The sequence below is a fragment of the Bubalus kerabau genome, chromosome 14, assembly GCF_029407905.1.
Source record: "Bubalus kerabau isolate K-KA32 ecotype Philippines breed swamp buffalo chromosome 14, PCC_UOA_SB_1v2, whole genome shotgun sequence".
NCBI lineage: Eukaryota > Metazoa > Chordata > Mammalia > Artiodactyla > Bovidae > Bubalus > Bubalus kerabau.
Genome location: NC_073637.1, coordinates 44,965,196 through 44,986,173, shown reverse-complemented (window position 1 = coordinate 44,986,173; position 20,978 = coordinate 44,965,196). Strand labels below are relative to the sequence as shown.

The 20,978-nt window shown below is 42.3% G+C and overlaps 1 long non-coding RNA gene across 1 annotated transcript in view; it reads left to right on the top strand.

Annotated features, from left to right (window-relative positions):
• Window positions 1–20,978, top strand: part of LOC129627240 (uncharacterized) — a 67,184-nt gene that overhangs the window by 10,022 nt on the left and 36,184 nt on the right. The window contains exon 3 of the long non-coding RNA XR_008702504.1: window positions 19,714–19,807. This is a non-coding gene — a long non-coding RNA (uncharacterized LOC129627240). The remainder of the gene's footprint in view (window positions 1–19,713; window positions 19,808–20,978) is intronic.

Here is a 20,978-nt window from a genome sequence, read left to right as displayed (position 1 = left end):
GCTATCAAATTTAATTACATATTTACCTATATATCTATAATTTCAAGGTACAACTACCAGTAAGTATACTACTATTAAGATTTCTTTTAAGCTCTTTTTATTCACAAAATATGTTATACTCAACTAAATATGAAAAGTTAAAAAACTGTGGAAAACAATTTCTTTGGTGTTTTCTTGTGTCTCTAACTTGATGTACAATTCAATTCATGCTTTCACATTGTTTTTCATATTTAAGGGCTCTTACTTCAATTCTAATTTCATCCATCCTCTACCTTCTCTCTCTTTTTTAAATTGCTGCTTATTACAAGTTTACTATAACAAATTCTTACTTCAAATGCAATTTGCCAAGTAAATATGAATTCTTTTCTTATATAAAAGATAGCATACCATCTATGTTATTCTGCATTTTAAGTTTCCACTTAATAATATATTAGTGTATATATCAGTGTATGTTATGCATCAGTGTATCAGTATATGATATGATCTTCTTCAATCCTGTTCAAGACTATGTAATATTTAATTTATCATAATTTATGTAATCATTCCCTACTGATGACCATTTGAGTTGTCTGATAACCATTGAGGTTTTGGTATTAAAAATAATTCTGCAATGAATAATTTTATATATAAAAAATTCTGAATTTTTCCATTTCTTGACAGATACCTATAAGTGGAATTGCTGAGTCAAAAAGAAAGCATAAATAATTCTAGTTACTGCCAACTTCTCTTCTATCAGTGTTATCTCTTTCTGTATTCTCACTGTCAAGGAGTTGCTGTGTCACAATAAAAGAATATAGGATCAAATTTTTGGATTTTTGCCAATCTTATAGGTGAAAAGTGATATCATAATAAAATTTGGTTTGTGATTATGTTGCTAAACTCATATGTTTAATTCTTATATGTACTGTTTGTTCACATCTTTTGCCCATGTTTCTATCTGGTTGTGGTTGTTTTGCTTCAATTTTTAGAATATCTTTGTACTGGGAACTGTCATCCTTTTGTAAATTGTATATCTTTTCTTAGTATATCCTTTGCCGTTGTTTATATTTTTTCAATACAAATCTCATATTTTAGTGCAAACATTATTTATTTTATTGTTTCTGAATTTTGAATATTTTTCCAACTTCCAAGTTGTAAAGAAGTTCATTCTTATTTCTCCATGATATAATTTAAAAATTAATTTTTATATTTTAGATCTTTGATTTATTTGGTATGAGTGTGAAATGAAAATTCAATTTTATCTTTTTCCAAATGTTTGCCTTTTGTTCCAACTCTACATAAAAATGTCTATCTTTTTCTCACGAATTTGCAGTGCCACCTTTATCATATATACTTTTAAGGGTCAAAAGTTTATACAAACTTTTCTGGTATCAAAGATAGGTGTTCTGTTTAATAATCTGCCTTCTATTCAAATAACTTCAACTGAAACTCATCCTTAAATTTGGCTTACTTAAATGCAAATAGATTAAAAACAGAAGTAAAATTTCCAAGATGTTACCCTACACCCTACTACAAAGATGTATAAGGCATGGACTTTGTAATTAGGAGCTTATAGTTTAATAAGAGAGATGGATATGACTATTTCAATGTATTTTTCCATATAAAGTATTTGTGTCACGTGTGCTAAGTTGCTTCAGTTGTGTCTGACTCTTTGTGACTCCATGGACTGTAGTAGCCTGCCAGGCTCCTCTGTCTGTGGGATTCTCCAGGCAAGAATACTGGAATGGGTAGTCATGCCCTCCTTCAGAGTGTTGGGTTGGGGGGGGGGGTGTAATTTCCTTGGTTATGTCTCATCACAACAAAAATTTGAAGTGATGGACCAGCGTTACAGCTTTCAGACGGACCAGCGTTACAGCTCCCTGTTACGGCTCAGTTTTATTTAGAAAATAAAGGAAAATACATCCTTGGGGCGTGAGGGCATGCTGACCCAAAAGACTTGAAGAGAAGAAAGAGAGAGAGAGAGAGAGAGAGAGAGAGAGAGAGAGAGAGACCCCTCACCTCCTCCAGCCCTTTGGCTCCTCTTTTTAGTCCCTGGGGCTGCCTTATGTACATTGGGCTAGCCAGGAGTGCTGTTTGTTCTACCTGAGGTCTCCTCGGACCTTCCTTTGTTCTATTTTTGTGGATTTTTCCCTTCCTTGTTTTTTAGCCACCGCCATTCTGGACTCCTTTATCCTATTCCAACTACCTCACGAGAGGATCTTCCAGACCCAGGGATCGAACCCTGGCCCCCTGCATTATGGGCAGATTCTTTACAGTCTAAGCCACCAGGGAAGCCCAAAGCGCTTGCAAAGATATATTAATATATGTGGACTTGGGGTTTTCAAAAACAAGATGTAAAGAAACTATGAGGACAAAACAACTATTTATTTTATGCCTACTCCTTGATTATTATTAATCTTGTTTGTTCATATTTTCAAATAGCCCTAACAGACTGAGTGATTCAGTGATTAAGAACAATATGCAAATAAGAAAAAATTACTGATGTGAAAGGCAGAACACAAGGTTGATAAATTCTGTGGGTTCTGGTGAAGAAGAAACTCTGCATTTCATATTCAAGGCCAGGGTGCTTTATGAAAACAGAAACTCTGAATTCTGTCTGTATCTGAATGTTTTCCCACCTAGTCAGAGGTTTCTGCCCTTTGGTGAATCGTCAGCCCCAGGACCTGCAATAATGTACTAGATGGAATAGTTTCTAACCACATGGTCACCTGGACTTGCTTTCTGGCTGAGCTTTTTGACTTTTAATTGACCCCTCCTCTCCTTTTGAAGGTTTAAGAGGACTTTCATTATTGGGAAAGGGTAGTTCTAATTTTCTACTAAGAAGGTCAATTAAAGATCAATTTTATTCCTTCTTGCTTGGCATTTGAAGGATTAGAAAAACTTTTCCTCATTTGTCAGATGCTGAGGAAGCTAGCTGAAGGATGGATTCCTGGAAGCTAACTGAAGGAAGGATATGAGGTTGTTTCCTTGATGTAGAAGTTGTTCAGGAAGAACTGCAGGTAAATGAATTTCTCCTTCAGAAAAAATGTCAATTCCAGACTAGCATTGTATACTGAAATGCTGCCCTGAGGAGAGAGGTGAAAGAGAGCAATGGTAAAGAGGTGTCTTAGTTAATAGCCTTAAGTGAGAAATAGCATGTCATTTCTCAATCAGTGTCATTTCCAGGTCCTGTAAGGAGATTATTTATGGGGAGGGGTTATATGGCAATTCATACATCGTTTGTATCCACATCTGCCCCCTAGGTTTGGTAAGATGGATTTAGAGGTTTAATTAAAAAATATATATCACTTTCAGCTGTTCTTTTGCAGTTTGGCTGATCTCCCAGGTTGAAGTTGTATTTGTATTCATGGAATTACTGTATTTGCTTCCTTAAAATATGGTAGAGGAGAAATGTGAGAATATCCCACATATCATGGGATGAAATAAAATCATGAGAATTAGAGTGGAAAGAAAAATAAAGTTGACCACTTAGCTACAAAATAGGACTTGTCTACTTTCACTTTCTGATATATTCTCATCAGAAGAGGACACAGAAGCCTATTGTTTCTCAAGGGCTTCCAAGTCAACTAATTCTTTTGATGTTTAGCTCAACAAATAGTAAAGTGTAGCCACTTTATAGGCTTCCTTGATGGCTCAGACAGTAAAGAATCCACTTGCAATTCAGGAGACCTGGGTTCAATCCCTGGGTCAGGAAGATCCCCTGGAGAAGAGAATGGCAACCCACTACAGTATTCTTGCCTGGAGAATCTCATGGACAGAGGAGCCTGTTGTGGTATATAGTCTGTGAGGTCACAAATAATCAGACACGACTGAGAGACTAAGCCCGTGTGTGCATGCGCACACATGTGACTACTTTACATTAGTAAGTTTTGAATGCTCACTTTGTACTAGGAGAGATGGGCTTAATCTATGTATTACTTAATTTGATTTAACCCACATGTTAATCTTATATGATAGAGATGATTATCCTCTTTTTACAGATGTGAAATCTGTGGGCTAGGAGAGTTTAATACTCTGTGCAAAGTAACAGAGCTAAGATTCGGACACCAGTCTGTCTGATTTCAAAACATATGTCCTTAGAACTATGCTTTATATGGAAATCTAAAAATATTTTAGATTTAGAACTTTATTTTAGACTTAAAATATATATTAGAAATTTGATATAATATCTTCTGGAAGAATGAGAAGAGGTCATGACCAGGAATTTGAGATCTGGACACCAGTTTCTATGGAGTGTGGATTATAAACATCAAGATTTATTTAGCTATGTGTGTATGGATGAATAAATGGGGTAGTAAATGTTTAACTGAGAAATTGCTGTTCATACATGCATAGTTATAGAGATATATAAAAATTCCTTAGCTGACTAATGGGATTGTTGCATGTTATAAGTTGGTTGTGTGTGTGTGTGTGTGTATGTGTGTTAGTCACTCAGTCATGTCTAACTGTTTTCAATCCCATAGACTGTAGTCCACAAGGCTCCTCTGTTCATGGAATTCTCCAGGCAAGAATACTGGAGTGGGTAGCCATTCCCTTCTCCAGGATCTTCCTGACCCAGGGATCGAACCCAGGTCTCCTGCATTGCAGGTAGATTCTTTACTATCTGAGCCACCAGGGAAACCCCCATAAGTTGGTTACCAAGGACTTAGTACACAATTTCCTGTAGAATCAATGTTCATCATGCTTATGTACTAAGACCAATTTGTAGAAAAGTCCATAATTTGGTTTTTTGTAGTCATATCCTCAGACTCATAAATGGTGCCTGCCACTTACCGAAGCCCACTCAAATTAATTTAAGCAAAAATAGAAATATGTTAAAAAGATACAGTGACCCAGGGAGAGGACTGACTGATTTGATGGGTTTGATCTCAAACCAGTCAATCCTAAAGGAAATCAACCCTGATTATCCATTGATAATCCATTTTCCATTCAGCTAAAGCTGAAGCTCCAAAACTTTTGGCCACCTGATGTGAAGAGCTGACTCATGGGAAAGCACCGTGATGCTGGAAAGATTGAGGGCAGGAGGAGAAGGGGATGAAAGAGGATGAGATGATTGGTTGACATCACTGAGTCAATGGACATGAGTTTGAGAAAACTCTGGGAGAAATGGACAGGGAAGCCTGGTGTGCTGCAGTTTCATGGGTAGCAAAGAGTCGGACACAACTTAGCAACCAAACAACAACCACAATAATGAAGTGAAGTCAGACACCACACCTGAAGTGGAAAGTCATTTTCATCCATTCCATCCTTGCTCTGTCTCCCTCCCTTGGGTTTATGTGGTATCTCTGCTCTTTCTCTTTCTCTCTCTTGGCTCCTCCATTTCCTTCTCCTTAGCAGATTGACACTCACTTGTGCACACAGTAGAAAATGTGTGAGTGTGTTGTGAGTGTGTGTGTATGTGTGTGTGTGTGTGTGTGTGTGTGTGTGAGAGAGAGAGAGAGAGAGAGAGAGATGGAGATAGCAAGACAGAATAATGATTTTTTACTATCACTTTAGAATCGTGAAGTTGAGGCTTCCATTTACTATCACTCATCATCTGAGTTTGTGTCTGATTTTTAATAGAAATTCAGAAATATGCTTCTTCCAAATATTCACACTTTAGAGCTTGTAAATGCAATTACTTGTAGATATATTTTCTCTGAAGTTTATGACAAAGCCTTTTGCGGTGTTGTCTGTTTATTCCTTAATTTCCTGAAGGAAACTGCCTCTATCATCTTTCTAGTGTCTTGAATTACTCCCCTCTACTACCTTTGGAGGTATGAAAGTTCATTCATTGTGAGGTATTTATTCTCCTCTCTTTTTATTCCTTTGGGCAATTTCACTTTTTGCTTTTTAAAAATGCCTAATTATTTACTCAATTTAAATAATTCATCTCACCTACTAGAAAAGTGGGAGTTCAATACATCTCACACTTGTATTTCTGAAATTAGGAAATTTATATACAAAAATAGAACAAGGAAATAATGAAATTATGCCTCATTTATTATGGTGACACAGTGAGATTACATGTAAAAGTCCGGACTGTGGTGATTGGCATGTAAAAATCACATTGTGTGTGGGTGTCTGTGTGTGTTGCCTTATCAGTGAGGAGCAGGTGGTCTAGTGGTTAGGAGTCTGGCCTCTGGAGCTATACTGACTTGGTTCAAATCCAGGCAACATCATATAGTAACTGTGACTTTGAGCCACCTTCCTAACCACATTGTATGTAGTTTAATCATCTGCAAAATTGAGATAATAGTACCTATCTCAAGGTGTGAGAATTAAGTGTGATAATTTGCAGTAAAAATAAAAAAGCAGTAGTACCTGATATTCATAATTACTTGGTAGATATTTAATTACTAATATCATTTAACAGATAATCTCCCTTCTCCATCATTTAAGGTATAATATAGACAGGAGTAAACTGGGTTGCTATTTCTCCATGATTTTTCATGGCCTCTATACATACATTATCTGATTCTTTACCAGCTTTGCCTGAGGGATTTGATCAGCCTAGAGGGGAAAAAATAAGACTTTCAGTCTACTTTGGGGTATCCTCAAGAATCTATTTTCATTTTCAAATTTCCAAGTTAGAAAAAAGGTAACCAACTGAACATTCTTGAAAAGGATTCAGTATTTTCAAGACCTGGTATACCCAGCTGCTGCTGCTGCTGCTGCTAAGTCGCTTCAGTCGTGTCCGCCTCTGTGCGACCCCATAGATGGCAGCCCACCAGGCTCCCCCATCCCTGGGATTCTCCAGGCAAGAACACTGGCCAGAGATAGCCTCAATTTCCCTAGCCACACTAAGGATAGCAGCAATTTATCTCATTGCCATACTCTTTCTCTATTTTAATATACATAACTTCTCGTACAAATCTGTATTTTACCCATGCCTATAAATCTGGATGTCTCTCAAGTTCTCTCATGGTAATATGGAGGTCCACATATGAAAGACACTAAAAAGCCTAGCAAGGAACTTCCCTGGTGGTCCAGTAGCTAAGGCTCCATGCTCCCAATGCAGGGGACCTGGGTTCGATCCTTGGTCAGAGAATTAGATCCCATATGCCAAAATGAAGATCATGCAGACAGCAATGAAGAGTGAAGATTCTGTGCGCCACAGGCAACCAAGACTGGCTGAGTGCAGCCAAATAAATAAATGTTAAAAATAAAAAAGCCTGGAAAGAAGACTACAAAGAACTATGCTGTGGTCTGAATGTATCCTAGCTTGTTGTTCACTCACCAAGTTGTGTCTGACTCTTTGGGACTCCATGGACTGTAGCATGCCGTGCTTCTCTGTCCCTCACCATCTCCAGGAGTTTGCTCAAGTTCATGTTCAGTATCCTAGGCCCCCACTCCCGATTCATTTGTCGAAGCCTAGCTCCCAAAGGCCCGGAGAAGGCAATGGCACCCCACTCCAGTATTCTTGCCTGGAAAATCCCATGGACGGAGGAGACTGGTGGGCTGCAGTCCATGGGGTCGCGAAGAGTTGGACATGACTGAGCGACTTCACTTTCACTTTTCACTTTCATGCATTGGAGAAGGAAATGGCAACCCACTCCATTGTTCTTGCCTGGAGGATCCCAGGGATGGGGGAGCCTGGAGGGCTGCCGTCTATGGGGTTGCACAGAGTTGGACACAACTGAAGCGACTTAGCAGCAGCAGCAGCAGCTCCCAAAGGCCATGATTTTAGGAGGTGGGTTCTTTGGAAGGTGATTAGGTCAGGAGGCAGAATCCTTATGACTGAAATCAGTGCTCTTATAAAACGCTTCAGAGAAATCCTTCTCCGTTTCCTCGCAGTAAGGATACAGTGAGAAGGCGCCTTCATGAAAGAAACAGGCAGAGAAACTTCAGCAGAATGTGATCATGTTGGCACCTTGACCTGGGGCTTCCCAGCCTCCAGAATGGTGGGAAATAAATTTATGTTGTTTATAAGCCACCCAGTCTGTGGTGTTCTGTTACAGCTGCCTGAACAGACTAAGATGGACTATTAATTGTGCTATGCCTGTAAGCATGTCATAAAAAGTGACAACTCGGCCATCACTTATTTATTTCTTCCATAAAGCTTCCACAGGAAAAGATTTATTAAAAATTCAGAATATAGCATAGTTTCCTCAAAGGATAGAAACATATTGACAAATGATAACAGGTTTTGAGCATAGGACACCTGAGTGAGGAACACTGAACTCAGCCAGGAGATCTGAGCTACAGTCACGCTGACTATAGACACTCCACATGTCTCACATGAGATGTCACTGCCAGTTGGGCATCATGACTGCTCTGTTTCAAGCATAACATAATTGGAAGTATGAAAAAACTTTGAAAGTTATTGGCTAAGTCATCCAGGGTTATGCAGATTATTTGACTCTTGAATATTTACCATGTTCTCATGGGAGAGTCACTTAGACTTTTAATACATATGTTAAATTGAAATATTTTCAAACACTTATTGTGAAATATTTGACAGCTTTGGCAATGTATAGGTCCAGGCTTAGATGCAAATGAGAGCTTCTAACTACTCTCTTGAGAAGACACGCCTTTAAAGAAAATGGGGTAAGTGACAGCTTAAACATCCTATTTTAAAATCCTGTCTTTTGGAAAAACATTGCAAAAACAAAGCTTTGCAAAAGATAATGGTTCTAATTTGTTGGATCAAATAAATGCCATTTGTGCCTTTCACTGTCAGAGGTTATAGCCTATAGATATACACATAGCATCAGTGAAGGAAAATTACTCCCTTATTGTATTTGAAAAATGAACGGAGAGTAAGATCAAAGCAAAGAGAGGCTGTTTCCTCTGTAGTAGGAAAGGGGACTGATCACAGAATTGGAAGAGACTGAAATGGAGCCTTTGTAGAAACTGACTCCCTGATAAGAATTCAAGTCAGTGAACTGAGTAGGTCTTAGGGAAGGCCCTCTGCAAAGCAAGACAGTGCACATCTGGGTATACATCTTTGTCAGGCCTGCCTCAAGTGTATTTAGGATTTAGGATGTATTTAGGAATCAGAAGTACAAAGTAGAGCATTCAGTGGTCATGTGCTCAGAAGTGTCCAGGGAATTTAGCAATGCACAGCCACAGGCCAGGTAAGATGGATCCAAAGGTGATAGGGGTTCAGGAGGGTGCACCTGTTGGCCAGGTGTGCTCACACGGAATTGCTAATGCATTAAGGCTGCCCGGGCTCTGCGCTGTTATGCAATGCAAAGGTAATGCCAAACAGGCTGAGGCGCGTGTGCGCACACACACACAGAGGCCAGGAGCAGCCAAGCAGAATAATGATAGGGCTAGGGACGTTGAGTTGAGGAATTGCAGGATGAGCATCTCACAGGTGCCCACCCCTCCCACTCTCAGTCTCCACCGCTGTTCCACCTAAGGCCCCAAGGGAATCAAATAGAGGCCAAAAAGCACAGGCATGGAGGGCATGATGATCACCAGCATGGCAGTGCGGCTGTTGTTGGTCCTGTTAAGGCACTAGCCTGGCGGGCTTAGGGTGCATGGAGCACCCGGATGCAGGGGGCCCTTCCACACCACTCCAGCTTCTGGGGAACCTGTTGCAGCTAGTTTGAATGCCTGGACTGGGTACGTGTGGAGGTGGAGGTGATCCTGATTGTGGGTGGGGGCTGGGGGCGGCAGGCAGAATTCTGGATTCGCAAAGATGGGACTGGAGGCTGGAATTTCTGTTCTCTGAATGAACACGGACTTCCTTGGTGTCTCAGATAGTAAAGAATCTGCCTGCAATGCAGGAGATGTGGGTTCCATCCTTGGGTGGAGAAGATCCCCTGGAGAAAGGAATGCCTACCCACTCCGGTATTCTTGCTGGGAGAATCCAATGGACAGAGGAGCCTGGTGGGCTACAGTCCATGGGGTGGCAAAGAGTCAGACACGACTGGGTGACTAACACCAAATGACGACAGAGCTGAGGGCTCTGGGCTCATGAGTCCTGAGAGAGGCTGAGGCACCTGGAGTCCTGCCTTCAGGGATGGAAGGAAACTGGGGTGGGGAGCTTCCATCCAGGACATTTAGTTGTGAGGGAAGAGGAGACTGGGGTGGGAAGACAGGCCGGGAGGGAAAAGGGGCAGTGGGCTTGAGCTCTTGCTTCAGGACAGCGTCCTGCTGCATGCCTTCCCCCATGCTCCTGGGTCCTGAGGGAGCAAGAACCTGGGGTAGTCTGGTCCCAGGGAAAGGCAAGCAGAGAGATCTGTTCTGTTGAAGGTGGGGAGGTGTTGAGGACGTTGCCACCTAGTTCTGGGGGGCCCAGGGGCTGGGGAACCTGGACTTCTAGATCTTGAGGGAAGAGGGTGTGGTGCTGGACTTCTGGGTCTGAAGGAGAAGGGACCTGGGGGTGGGGTTCTAGGGTCTCAGCTGTGGAAGAGTCAGGAGCCCAGACCAGTAGGCTGGACACCAGCTCAGTGTAGCTCTCTGGTGTGGCGGGGCCCTGCCCTGTGGTGATGCTATGCAGCACTACAGCAGTGTTGGGCACATCAGTTCAGTTCAGTTCAGTCGCTTAGTTGTGTCTGACTCTTTGCGACCCCATGAACAGCAGCACGCCAGGCCTCCCTGTCTATCACCAACTCCCAGAGTCCACCCAAACCCATGGCCATTGAGTCGGTGATGCCATCCAATCATCTCATCCTCTGTCATCCCCTTCTCCTCTTGCCCTCAATCTTTCCCAGCATCAGGGTCTTTTCCAATGAGTCAGCTCTTCTCATCAGGTGACCAAAGTATTGGAGCTTCAGCATCAGTCCTTCCAATGAGCACTCAGGACTGATCTCCTTTAGGATGGACTTGTTGGACCTCCTTGCAGTCCAAGGGACTCTCAAGAGTCTTCTCCAACACCACAGTTCAAAAGCATTAATTCTTTGGCACTCATCTTTCTTTATAGTCCAACTCTCACATCCATACATGACTACTGGAAAAACCATAGCCTTGACAAGACGGACCTTTGTTGGCAAAGTAATGTCTCTGCTTTTTAATATGCTGTCTAGGTTGGTCATAACTTTCCTTCCAAGGAGTAAGCATCTTTTAATTTCACAGCTGCAGTCACCATCTGCAGTGATTTTGGAGCCCAGAAAAATAAAGTCAGCCACCGTTTCCACTGTTTCCCCATCTATTTGCCATGAAGTGATGGGACCGGATGCCATGATCTTCATTTTCTGAATGGCACATCAGTGTTGACTAAAAAATGTAGTCACAACTTGAAAGTAGAGAGTTGGGAAAGTTTAGGACTCCGAGACCAGGAGACAGCATTTCAGTGCTATGGTTAGTTGCTCAGTCATGTCCAACTCTTTCTACTCCGTGGATGCAGCCCACCAGTCTCCTTTGTCCATGGGGATTCTCCAGGCAAGAATACTGGAGTGGGTTGCCAGGCCCTCCTCCAGGAGATCTTCCCAACCCAGAGATCAAACCCCAGTCCCTTGCATTGCAGGCAGATTCTTTACTGTCTGAGCCACCAGGGAAGCCCAAGAATACTGGAGTGGGTAGCTTAACTCTTCTCCAGATCTTCCTGACCCAGGAATCAAACTTGGGTCTCCTGCATTGCAGGCATCTTCTTTACCAGCTGAACTACCTGTGAGAAAAGTGCTCCAAGGAGGCAGGAGTCAGCTATGTACAAGTTTGTGACAAAGGGAACAGGCAGTCTGAACAACAAAGATCAGGTATTAAGTTAAGGAATTTAGCGTTCTCTGTGTGGGAAGATGCAAGAGTCCTCAGCTATCTGGGGCCAATCCTGTTTCCTTGTTCACCTTATGGAGTGGCAGATGACTGATTTCTGTATACCCTGAGCTCCTCAGCAATAACTGAGGGGGGAGGTTGGCGGCATCTGCTGGATTGCAGTTTTGGGATCCCTCATTCATATTTGGAAACCAGATCACTGATTGACATTTCTTGTGTATGGTAGAAGATATTTTCATTTCAAAGTAGTATCGCAGGCAGGTGGTGTTTCTGGCTGTGGGGCTGTGGGGTTGAACTCTTCACACCCAGAAATGGTAAGGCTCCAAAGACCAGGACTGTTTCATTTTTAAAAGCAAGTTCATCACTTAGAGCAAAGACTTAAGCTGAGTCCACCCTTTGTACTCCGACACTGAATTAAATCTCATTTGTGGAGTTTTGGGTGAAGTAGAAAAAAGAACCTTATTGCTTTTCCAGGCAAAGGGGGGCCACAGTGGGCTAATGCGCTCTAAACTGTGAGTCCTGACCCAGGGGGTCTTGTTGGGAATTTCATAGCAAATGACCGAAAGAGACTGTCTGTGTGCTCAGCTTGTGGACATTCTTCTGATTGGTTGGTGGTGAGGTAAGTGGAAGTCAGCATCTTCAACCTTCTTGTTCCAACCAGTCTGGGGTCTTCTGCTTGTGGGCAGCATACCGTTAACTTCTTCCACCTGGTTGGGGCTTCAGTGCCTTCAAAATAGCTCAAAGATATGTATTATTATACATGGGATTCCCTGGTGGCTCAGAGTCTGCCTGCAATGTGGGACACCTGGGTTTGATCCCTGGGTCGGGAAGATCCCCTGGAGAGGGAAATGGCAACCCACTCCAGTATTCTTGCTGGAAAATCCCATGGACGGAGGAGGCTGCCTTGGGGTGGCATGGCAGTCCATGGGGTCGCAAAGAGTCGGACCCAACTGAGCGATTTCACTTTCATTTCATAGATATCCATTGAGGGGAACCAGAATCTTGCTCCAAGCCTGTATTATTGTTTCTTGATTGTTTCTCCCTTGTTTCTGCACCTCATCCCTTCCCTCAGATCAGTCGCTCAGTCGTGTCTGACTCTTTGCGACCCCATGAATCGCAGCACGCCAGGCCTCCCTGTCCATCACCAACTCCCGGAGTTCACTCAGACTCATGTCCATCAAGTCAGTGATGCCATCCAGCCATCTCATCCTCTGTCTTCCCCTTCTCCTCTTGTCCCCAGTCCCTCCCAGCACCAGAGTCTTTTCCAATGAGTCAACTCTTTGCATGAGGTGGCCAAAGTACTGGAGTTTCAGCTTTAGCATCATTCCTTCCAAAGAAATCCCAGGGCTGATCTCCTTCAGAATGGCCTGGTTGGATCTCCTTGCAGTCCAAGGGACTCTCAAGAGTCTTCTCCAACACCACAGTTCAAAAGCATCAATTCTTCGGCGCTCAGCCTTCTTCACAGTCCAACCCTCACATCCATACATGACCACAGGAAAAACCATAGCCTTGACTAGATGAACTTTGTTGGCAAAGTAATGTCTCTGCTTTCGAATGTGATATCTAGGTTGGTCATAACTTTTCTTCCAAGGAGTAAGTGTATTTTAATTTCATGGCTGCAGTCACCATCTGCAGTGATTTTGGAGCCCAGAAAAATAAAGTCTGACACTGTTTCCCCATCTATTTGCCATGAAGTGATGGGACCAGATACCATGATCTTCGTTTTCTGACTGTTGAGCTTTAAGCCAACTTTTTCACTCTCCACTTTCACTTTCATCAAGAGGCTTTTGAGTTCCTCTTCACTTTCTGCCATAAGGGTGGTGTCATCTGCATTGCCCATTGGAACTCAAGGGAAGTCATGGAGGCTGAATGAAGCTTACCCTGCAAGTAAGAAAATGGGGAGGTGGGGGGTGGAGCACATGCATAGAAAAACTTTTATGCCCAGGAGTACCAGGGTCCTGCTCCATTTCAAGATGAGAGTCCAGCTTCTAGGAAAGAAGACTGTAATTGCTTCTGAGTGGAATTACTGATCAAGAAAGCTTGTGGGCCATCTTTCTAACTGATGCTTAGAAAAAGCATCTCTTTGGTAGGGAAGAAGGAAAGTCCTATGTGAGCCTACTATTTGGCAGCTTCTGGTTTGGGGCTTAGTTGGTGGTGTGATCTCTTGTTGTTGTTGTTGTTTAGTCACTAAGCCTCCTCTGACTCTTTGCAACTCCATGGACTGTGGCCTGCCAGGCACCTCTCTCCATGGGATTCTCCAGGCAAGAATACTGGAGTGGGTTGCTTTTTTGTTTTCCAGATCTCTCATTACAGCTACATAAATGTTGTGAGCCATCTGAGAGAGAAAAAAGCTCCCTCTGGGAGAGGGAGATGGCTGATTTGGAGTCCTCCTTTCACAACTCTCCAGTTCTGTACCACAAAACAGAGGCTCATGTGTACCTTAGCCTCTGGGATCATTTCTGTTTCCAGAAGGTTTCAGGAAGATTTATGAAATTCTAGTCCTGAAGACCAACTTTACTTTCATCTCACTGATGGGCAGGCCCTGATTTGTTTCCAGAAACTAAGCTTTTGCTGACTTCCTGTGGGCAAGTCCCTGCCTTATTTCAGTAGCCAAGTCCCACTCATGTAGCCTCATCCATCCTTGTTCTCTTCTGATACTGCAGCCTTGCCTCATGCCATCTCAACCCTCCCCGGGACTGGAGTGCGGCCCCTAAATCACAACCACCTTGTCCATGTACTTGCTTCCTACTGGTCGGCTTGCTGACCAAACAAGATTTCCTTGACACAGTGCTTTCCTGTGATAGGGCCACCTCTGAAGTCCGCTCTGTTCTGGACTATAAGACCCCTGATGGCAGAGATATGTAAGACCCCTGAGGGCAGAGTTGGCTTCTATCTTGTTCTAGATAGATAGTTGGCTATCTATCTGGCGTTTTATCTCTAGGGTCCTGAGTGGTGCCTGAAGCATACTAGCAGTCTAGTAAGTTTGCTTTTTTGCTGCTAATATCTGCTCTAGTCATCTATGTTGCCCTGACTAATCCATCTTACCTAGTTCTGGAGTCTGAGGTCTCACCCTCCCTCTCTGATTGATTCCCAATACTGACATACATAATTTAGTTGCAATCCCACACTAATTAATATTCATAGAAATAGTTAGTACTTTCCATCATCAAAATGTCTTCCAATTTTAGTTAATTAATCAACCACAGGTTTGTATGGAGGTGACTATAAAATCTGATATATGGTGATAAATCATTGTAAAATAGCCTGACAGTTTATATGGAAAGAGATAAATGGAAGTTACTTTCAGATTAACCATTGTAGAGAAGTCAACCCGAGGAGTATGTTGTGATTACCTTTGTACAATGAGTCAGGGATACCTGGGTTCAATCTTCAATCCATCACTTCCCGCCTGACTATCATGAGCAGGATGATTAACCTTCCATCTCAGTATCCTTGTGTGTGAAATGAGGGTAATGCTAGGATCTACATCAGAAAGCTGTGAAGACTAAATGAAAATAACATGCAGAATACCAAATACTGTGCTTAACACATAGGGAGGGTTCAGTAAATACCTAATGATTGTGTAACTCCATAAACTGCTACTCAAGTCACAACTGTAAAATTTCCTAAAACTTTGAAGCAATGGAAATTTACTTTTTGGAGCAGTACAAAGAGTGGTAGGAACGAGACTTCCTCTTCTCATTATAAGGGTGGACTTGGGCAAGTTACTTCACACGACCAGGTTTTGTAGCTCCTGGGAAGCATGCTTCACAATATGCAATAGAATGGAGGCCCTTGGAGCTTGATCTGATATCCTGACATCTTAATTTTCTTCTGTATAAAATGTGCATATTAATTATTACTTTCCAGAGGTGGAAGGATTAATTTAGGCAATGTTTATAAAACTCATGGCCTAGCATATGGTAGGTACTTGAAAAGTAGTTATTATTTTGGAGAAATAAAAATATATTTAGTAATTAATACCATGTACAAAGTTAGCTCTAAAGTCATTTTAGTTCACGAATATTGAAATACATTGTACTTAACTTGGTTTTGAAGTAAAACTGTAATTTTAGAACTATGAAAGCCTGAGGAAAATTTCCACTTCATAAAAAAAGCAAAATAATCTTCAGGAAAAGGACATTTTCCCCAGTTCTTTTCTTCTTTAAATCTTTGGAGGTCTGAAGTCTTCTTCTTGAGAGTCTCTTACTCTTGATGTATAGGTTAGATTTATTCTATTTTGAATCTCTCCAATGCAAAACTCCTGTCTTTGATAAAACCCCAATATTCTTGAACTTGGATTTTTTTTCTCTTTACATCTGTATTTCTTCTTGACACTGTTATTACCATCTTCTATAATTTGATTTCCAGTTCACTTTTCCTCCTGTTTGTATTCACTTTTTGCATCTCTTTTGCCATCTTTCTTCCTGCTCAGACCTGCCAGCTTTGAAATTTGCCCTAGCATCAGCTCAGGTTCAGGGAAGACCAACCCATGTGCCATCACCTGGGTGACTGCAGAAAGCCTTAGAAGAAGCTGCGTTAAAGTTCCAGAGGGATCTATGGTCAGGCATTTGGGGCAGAGACCTAGCACTATGCTGCTGCTGCTGCTGCTAAGTCGCTTCAGTAGTGTCTGACTCTGTGCGACCTCATAGACGGCAGCCCATCAGGCTCCATTGTCCCTGGGATTCTCCAGGCAAGAACACTGGAGCGGGTTGCCATTTCCTTCTCCAATGCATGAAAGTGAAAAGTGAAAGTGAAGTCGCTCAGTTGTGTCCGACTCTTAGCGACCCCACGGACTGCAGCCTACCAGGCTCCTCCGTCCATGGGATTTTCCGGGCAAGAGTACTGGAGTGGGGTGCCGTTGCCTTCTCCAAGCACTATGCTACCCCCTACCCAAATTTCTCTACAGTCCTTCCTTCAAGGCCACTGCATACAATTACTGTGTAGCCTGTTCCATAGATAAGGGCAGTGGCTGAAAGACTGGGGCATGAAATCCAGCCTGCTCACAACTTACAGAGCTGTGCTCTATTTATGATGCTATATATACTTGAAGGTATATATAGCTTCCTAGGTGGTGCAGTGGTAAAGAATCCACCTGGCAATGCAGGAGATGCAGGAGACTTGGGTTCTATCTCTGGGTCAAGAAGATCTCTTGGAGGAGGAAATGGCACCCCACTCCTGTATTCTTGCTGGGAAGATCCCGTGAACAGAGGAGCCTGGTGGGCTACAGTCCATGGGGTTGCAGAGTCGGACATTAATAAGCATGCACTTACATGCCTACTGGGAAGAAGGATGTGTTTATCTAATTCACACAAAGACATCATCTGAGTTACCAGGAGATCTGCCTTCTTTTTGGGAATTCCTAGAAATTCACACAAGGTGGAAAGAACAGAGGTCATTTCACTCCATTGTGTGGACAAATTACTCTCTCAGAATGTGTTTTGTACTTTTCCCCACTGCTCTGTTGCTCATGATTTTCTCCTTGCTTGGAATGCCTTTGCCTCATCTCTTTCCTTACTCCTCACCTTGGCTGTCTGATCAGAGGCAACCTCCAAGTTTATCTTAAACATCATCTTTATGAAACTTTCATGTCATCTTGTGGCAGACACCCTATAAGGTGACTCCCAAATGAGTCAGTTCTTCATATTTTCCCCTCTTATTTGCAGGCAGAACTTGTGATTTACTTCTAGCTGATAAAAGATGGCAGTGGTAATGGGATAGTTGCTGCATGGTTATCTTAAGTTATAGAAGATTGTCTTAGCGGACTGGAGAGCGAGATCCTCTTGCTGGACTTGAAGAAGTAAATGCCATGTGTGAAAAGGCTTGTGAGAGGGCTGTGGTGGCCTCTAGGCCCTGACAGCCAGCAGGAAAATAGGGATGTCAGTCCTACAGCTGCAAAGAACTGAATTTTGCCAGCAGCCACACAAGCCTGGGAGAGAATCCTGAGCTCTAGACAAGAATGAAGCTCATCCAGTATTTGGATTTCAGCCTGATAAGACACTGGACAGAGGACCCAGCTAAGTCAAACCAAGACTTTGGCACATAGTGACCATGAGATAATTAACAGGTGTTTTTGTTTTTTCAGGTAAGGCTTTATTGGGGCCCCTGCTGCGTTAGGGAGAGCAAGAACAAATAACAGTTTCCCTTGCTGGTCACTCACTGAAGGGGAGCAAACTTGTTCCTTCTATGGGGTGAGGGTATAGCTGTTTTAATGTGCACCTCCTTCATTGGACATAGTAAGTAACAGGTCTCTGACTGCCTTCATGATGTATTGTGATATTGTTTTACTTTTATATTACTTTTGCTATAATATCTGTCAAATTATATTGTTATTGATCATTAACTTGTCTGTTTATTGTGCTTGATTTATGATCGCAGGTTATGTAGAAACATCTAAGCAGGGAATCAACACATAAATAACAATGCACATTCATAGAACATGTCCATAAGGGGAGAAAACCACTGGGCTAGGTGACATCAGTCTTTGTCTAACTCAGAAGAACTGGACAATGCTATCCAGTATCTTTTACTATTGCACACAAGTGTGTGCCTGCTGCATGCTAAGTTGCTTCAGATGTGTCTGGCTCTTTGCAACCCCATGAATGATAGCCCACTGGGCTCCTTTGTCAGTGGAATTCTCCAGGCAAGAATACCGGAGTGGGTTGCCATGCCCTCCTGCAGAGTATCTTCCCCACCCAGGAATAGAACCTGAGTCTCCTGTGTCTCCTGCATTGGCAGGTGGGTTCTTTACCACTAGCACCACCTGGGGAGCCCCACCCACAACTGCATCACAGGAGATAAGAAATTCATGTCATTGTGTCCATTTGTAAGGAAGGAGAGAGATATAAAAAGACATTCTTTGGTAGTTTACAAGGCAAAGAAATGTATGGTAGTTTACAGGGCAAAGAAATGTATGGAGAAAAAAATACATCCTCACAAAATTAGTATACAATTTTTATTTATTTGAAAAGTGAAGCTCTTTTTAGAAGAAAACATATAATTTTTGGTTTTTATATTAAGAAAATATAGATTTGTCATATTTCCCCCAAAATTGACATCTTATTTAAAAATTAAATCAAATGCACAGATCAAAATGGTGACATAGCTCATTTCCAACTTCAGACCAACTATCCATTCAGATCAGATCAGATCAGTCGCTCAGTCGTGTCCGACTCTTTGCGACCCCATGAATCACAGCACGCCAGGCCTCCCTGTCCATCACCAACTCCCGGAGTTCACTCAGACTCACGTCCATCAAGTCAGTGACGCCATCCAGCCATCTCATCCTCTGTCGTCCCCTTCTCCTCCTGCCCCCAATTCCTCCCAGCATCAGAGTCTTTTCCAATGAGTCAACTCTTCGCATGAGGTGGCCAAAGTACTGGAGTTTCAGCTTCAGCATCATTCCTTCCAAAGAAATCCCAGGGCTGATCTCCTTCAGAATGGACTGGTTGGATCTCCTTGCAGTCCAAGGGACTCTCAAGAGTCTTCTCCAACACCACAGTTCAAAAGCATCAATTCTTTGGTGCTCAGCCTTCTTCACAGTCCAACTCTCACATCCATACATGACCATAGGAAAAACCATAGCCTTGACTAGACGAACTTTGTTGGCAAAGTAATGTCTCTGCTTTTGAACATGCTATCTAGGTTGGTCATAACTTTCCTTCCAACGAGTAAGAGTCTTTTAATTTCATGGCTGCAGTCACCATCTGCAGTGATTTTGGAGCCCAGAAAAATAGAGTCTGACACTGTTTCCACTGTTTCCCCATCTATTTCCCATGAAGTGATGGGACTGGATGCCATGATCTTCATTTTCTGAATGTTGAGCTTTAAGCCTACTTTTTCACTCTCCACTTTCACTTTCATCAAGAGGCTTTTGAGTTCCTCTTCACTTTCTACCCTAAGGGTGGTGTCATCTGCATATCTGAGGTTATTGATATTTCTCCCGGCAATCTTAATTCCAGTTTGTGTTTCTTCCAGTCCAGCATTTCTCATGATGTACTCTGCATATAAGTTAAATAAACAGGGTGACAATATACAGCCTTGACGAACTCCTTTTCCTATTATCCACAGGCAAAGTACCATTGTGAAAACCCAAAAAACCCAGGTGTGGGGCTGAAGCACTCCCAGGGACCATAGAGATCCTGAAGGACCTTACCTTAGAAGGGTAAGGGAGTAACTGTACTCTGACTGCATTCCCCATCTCCCAGCACTGCACAATAATACACTGAGGGTCTATGGTTTCTCCCAAGAGCCCAAGGTGGACATCCAGCTTCCTTGTCACTGCTTGGTGCTTCCCAAGAGACCCAGGGATAGCTGGGGAAATCCATGGGGCTTGACTACTGAGAATCAAATAGAAACAGAGAAGATTGTCAGAGCTTACAACAATTAGCACTGTGCCTGTTAGAATGTCTACTATCAATAAGATATGAGGTAACAAATGCTGGGGAGGATGTAGGTCAAATGAAACTCTTACTACAGATAGCAATATAGAGGTTCCTCAGAAAATTAGAAATAGAACTTCCATATGATTCAGAGATGCCCCTGCAATATATATCCCAAGGAAATAAATTCACTGTCTTGAAGAGACATCTGCACCCCTATGCAGATATCTGTGTTGATTGTAGCATTATTTACGATAGGCAAGTCATGAAAACAGCTTATGTCCAGTAACAGATAAATGGTTTGAAAAAAGGTAAATGGAAAGAAAATAATGAATAGAATATTATCCAGGGATTAAAAAGTAAGGAAATTCTGTCATTTGCAACAACATGGATGAAACTTGAGGACATTATGTTAAGTGAAATATACCAAGTGGAAAAAGACAAATACTGTATGATCTTACTTTATGTGGAATACAAAAACAAAAACACAAAACAAAAAAATCTGAACTCATAAAAACAGAATGGATTGATGGTTGCAAGGGTAGGAGTGAGAACTAGGAGGGGAAATGGGTGAAGCTGATAAAAGGGTAAAACTTCCAGTTACAAGATGAGCAAGTTCTGAGGATATAATGTTCAGCATGGTAACTATAGTTAACAAGAGTATATTGTACATTTGAAAGCCAGAGGTTTAACGGTGTCCCAGGTGGCGCAGTGGTAAAGAATCTCCTTGCCAGTGCAGAAGAAGCAAGAGACTTGGGTTCAGTCCCTGAGTCGAGAAGATCCCCTGGAGGAGGAAATGGCAACCCACTCCAGTATTCTTGCCTGGAGAATCCCCATGGACAGAGGAGCCTGGCGGGCTACAGTCCATGGGATTGCAAAGAGTGGGACACAGCTGAACACACACTGAGAGGTTTAAAGGTTTTACTATACAGAAAATTTTGCAGCTTTGTGACT